This window comes from Papaver somniferum, unplaced genomic scaffold, assembly GCF_003573695.1.
Source record: "Papaver somniferum cultivar HN1 unplaced genomic scaffold, ASM357369v1 unplaced-scaffold_133, whole genome shotgun sequence".
Lineage (NCBI taxonomy): Eukaryota > Viridiplantae > Streptophyta > Magnoliopsida > Ranunculales > Papaveraceae > Papaver > Papaver somniferum.
Window position 1 is genome coordinate 5,826,245 of NW_020622492.1, and position 4,906 is coordinate 5,831,150.

The window sequence follows — 4,906 nt, forward strand, 5'->3', positions numbered from 1 at the left end:
AAAGGCCTTTGTCAAGATGAACCTATCCTAATGGACTGAGATACCGGTCTGACTAATATCAACACAACTGGAAAATACAAGGGAACCAGTGGTCGATAAACCTAACTCTAGGTCAACACAACTGGCATATACAAGGGCACCAGTGGTCGACTTTATTGAATTTATTCCAGTTGGTTTGATGGTCCGGTCTAAATTTTTTTTTCTTTTTTATGGTATCTCAGTCACTCTATTTCACCCTATCAATGGTAACAACTTGAATCGTGTGCCCCACCAAATCACTTTAAAAAATAAAAACAGAAGGATTAGGATTCAACGAGATATGACGAAACTACCATGTTTTTTTTTTTTTAATTCTAACACCTGAGCTCTTTGCTTTTATGAATAGACTCTTTAGATGTTTCCATCTAATCAGATTGGTTCCTCAACTCCTACAACCAAGATGTTCCCATCCACTTAGATTGGTTAGTGCCATCCTTAATAAACATAAATTTCTAGGCTTTGGAGTTTATTTATTGCAACTAAAAAGTTTACAAAAAGTTTCTTCCCCACCCCAAACTTAAATCTAACATTGTCCTCAATGTTTCTAATGAAAGAGCAATACCAAAAAGTAAAGTAACATGAGGAATCAGTAAAGAGAGAAGTCGGAAAGATAGTACCTGGGTGAAGAAAGAAATCAAAAACTAATATACAACATACAATCACCTCGATGGTAAATCAAGGGTAAACAGGGTCCTCCAGAGGGACCTCCTCAACATCACCTGTAGGAAAGGGCTCTAAAAATGGTTTCAATCTCTGACCGTTAACCTTCGAAGAACTACTACCATCAGGTGTCTCGATCTCAACAGCTCCATGAGGAAATACAGTGCGAACAATAAAAGGACCCATCCACCGAGAACGTAACTTCCCAGGAAAAAAATGCAAGCGGGTATCATACAAAAGAACTTTTTGACCTGGAGAAAATGACTTTCTTAAAATAATCTTATCATGCACAAGTTTCATTTTGTTCTTGTACTACTTAGCACTATCGTATGCATCTCTACGAATCTCTTCCAACTCATTGAGTTGGAGTTTCCTATGGGCTCCTTCCTTGTCTAGTGAAAAATTTAGCTGCTTAACAGCCCAATATGCTCTATGTTCTAACTCAACAGGTTAGTGACATGCCTTGCCATACACAAGTCGATAAGGTGACATTCCAATGGGAGTCTTAAACGCAGTATGGTAAGCCCATAAGGCATCAGTAAGCCTAGAAGACCAGTCTTTCCGATTAGGATTAACTGTTTTCTCTAATATACGCTTTATCTCCCTATTGGAAACCTCTACCTGACCACTAGTCTGTGGATGATATCGGGTAGCTACCTTATGTATAATACCATATTTCTTGATCAAAAGCCTATAAGGTCCATTACAAAAGTGCGACCCTCCATCACTAATTATATCTCGCCGTGTACCAAAACGTGTAAGTATATTATCTTTCAAGAACTCAATCATAACCCTATGGTCATTAGTTTTACACGCAACCGCCTCAATCCACTTAGAGACATAGTCTACAGCGATAAGGATGTATAAGTTACCAAAAGAATTAGGAAACAGACCCATAAAGTAAATACCCCACACATCAAAGACCTCAACAACTAAAATATGGTTCAAGGGAATCATATTCCTACTGGAAATGGTGTGCACCTACGATACGCATCATGTCATCAGTAATAATAGGTTGAACATCTTTTAAAACTTGTTCAATGTCACTTTTATTAGGATTAGAGGAAGTATAAATTTTCTTGAAATGATTTGAGATAAAAGAAACCACTTGATCTCTACTTTCCAACCAGTTTCCTTGATCATCTTTAACAGTGTGAATAGTATTATACATATTTCTGAGTTTAATTGTATTATGAAAGAATTGAGTGTTTTTATCATATTGTGTGAAGTAGTCAATCCTTGATTTTTGTTTATAAAAACAATTCTCAGTTTCATACCAATAATCCAACTGTTTTGAGTAGTTCAAAATAAAATCTCCAATAACTGGCGTATAAGTCATTACTTGCAATTTTTCAATCTCTACATTCAACCTATTTATAGCATTATTAATATGGCCAAGAGTTTCTATATTTCATATGCTTAGAACCTGCTTAATATTTTTAAGTTTTCCAACTACTGTAAAACTCGGAGAACCACTCACTTTTTTAACCCAAGAGTTTGCAAGAACATTTTTAAAATATGGATTCAACTTCCAGCATTTAAAAAATTTATAAGGTATGTAAAGACCATGTCCTTGATGAAAACTCTGAAGCAAAATAGGACTATGATCTTAATAGACTCTTGTTAGATTAGTAATGCGAGTTTGAGGAAGAGCCGACAACCAGTCCTCATTCATAAATCCCCTATCTAGTTTTTCAAATATTAATTCAGCAGGGTTTTTAAAACTTCTGTTAAGCAAAAATTCATTTAATTTAAATTCCATTATTTTAGTTTTAATGAAATTCGGAGCCAAAGAAGATTCAGGGTTACCACCTTGTTTTTCAGAAGGATGAAGAATAAAATTAAAATCCCCTAATAATAGCCATGGTCTAGAAGCATTTTCATTCATATGACCTAAGAAATTCCACTGATTTTTCATGCCAGTTATGTTTAAACCTCCATAGACAAAAGAGACCAAACAATTGGTGATATTGGGAGAAATATCACATAAAATATGGATCATATTAAGTGACCTACTAATAACCTCTATATTTGACTTGACAAAATATCCTAAAGCTAAACCACCTGATTTACCAACGGCTGGCACAACAAACCACGAATCAAAAGGAAGATGATGGCTAAATTTATTAACATTATCCTTATCTACCATTGTTTCCATAAGGAAAATAGCATGCAGTCTATGTTTTCTAAACAAATTGAACAAATATAACCATTTCTTTTCTGAATAACAACCATTCATATTCCGGCATATAAATTTCATGGTTGAAAGAAAGGAAGCGAGCCAATAAAAGCAATAAAATTAAAAACTAAAAAAGATATAACAAGATTTATAAAATAATGATTACTTACAAGGTCATGAGCAGAAGAAGGCTCTGCATCCATAGAGTCCACAACATCCACCATCATGAGATTAACTTCATTTTCAAACTCTGCATCAGTTACCACTAGTTCCAGAGAAAGAGTTGCAATTGGAGTTGGTTCTAGTACAATTGCTTTATCTAAAAATTCTTCAACAACAGGATTGTTCAACATAGTATTGTCAGTAAACTGATTCACAAACATATCTGAAGAATAGTTCATATCTGTAGAAGTATTAAAGACTACGCCAGACGACGTGAAAATAGTCTGAGACACGGAAGTGCATTATGTTGACCAAACAACACTTGTATCAACATTTCCAGAAAAGGAATTATCAGAACTTCTCAGGTTGAAAGATGAGGTGGCAGGAGTGAAAAAGAAGGAAAAGATGACATAGGAGGCCATCTTGGAGTCGGAACTAAAGTTGGAGAAGTACTAATATAATTGTTTCCCATGAAAACTAACTCAAAAGAAGTTCTAGATCTCTTACCGTTTCTACCATGTAATAAGGATGCATGATCAAAAGTAAATCTCTCTTCAAAAGAAGGAAAAGATGACATAGGAGGCGTAGAGGGATCCACATGACTAGAAGGATCCACAACAATAGTACAATATTACTAGTAGATGAACTTGGATCCCTAATGATCAAAGAAGTAATTGAAGGAACAACATATGTTGTAACAGGAAGAGAAGTATAACTTGAACCTCTCAATAAACCTCTCAATATTACTAAGAAATTCCACTGATTTTTCATGCCAGTTATGTTTAAAGCTCCATAGACAAAAGAGACCAAAAAATTGGTGATATTGGGAGAAATATCACATAAAATATGGATCATATTAAGTGACCTACTAATAACCTCTATATTTGACTTGACAAAATATCTTAAAGCTAAACCACCTGATTTACCAACGGCTGGCACAACAAACCACGAATCAAAAGGAAGATGATGGCTAAATTTCTTAACATTATCCTTATCTACCATTGTTTCCATAAGTAAAATAGCATGCGGTCTATGTTTTCTAAACAAATTTAACAAATATAACCATTTCTTTTCTGAACAACAACCATTCATATTCCGGCATATAAATTTCATGGTTGAAAGAAAGGAAGCGAGCCAATAAAAGCAATAAAATTAAAAACTAAAAAAGATACAACAAGATTTATAAAATAATGATTACTTACAAGGTCATGAGCAGAAGAAGGCTCTGCATCCATAGAGTCCACAACATCCACCATCATGAGATTAACTTCATTTTCAAACTCTGCATCAGTTACCACTGGTTCCAGAGAAAGAGTTGCAATTGGAGTTGGTTCTAGTACAATTTCTTTATCTAAAAATTCTTCAACAACAGGATTGTTCAACATAGTATTGTCAGTAAACTGATTCACAAACATATCTGAAGAATAGTTCATATCTGTAGAAGTATTAAAGACTACGCCAGACGACGTGAAAATAGTCTGAGACACGGAAGTGCAATATGTTGACCAAACAACACTTGTATCAACATTTCCAGAAAAGGAATTATCAGAACTTCTCAGGTTGAAAGATGAGGTGGCAGGAGTGAAAAAGAAGGAAAAGATGACATAGGAGGCCATCTTGGAGTCGGAACTAAAGTTGGAGAAGTACTAATATAATTGTTTCCCATGAAAACTAACTCAAAAGAAGTTCTAGATCTCTTACCGTTTCTACCATGTAATAAGGATGCATGATCAAAAGTAAATCTCTCTTCAAAAGAAGGAAAAGATGACATAGGAGGCGTAGAGGGATCCACATGACTAGAAGGAGCCACAACAATAGTACAATATTACTAGTAGATGAACTTGGATCCCTAATGATCAAAGAAGT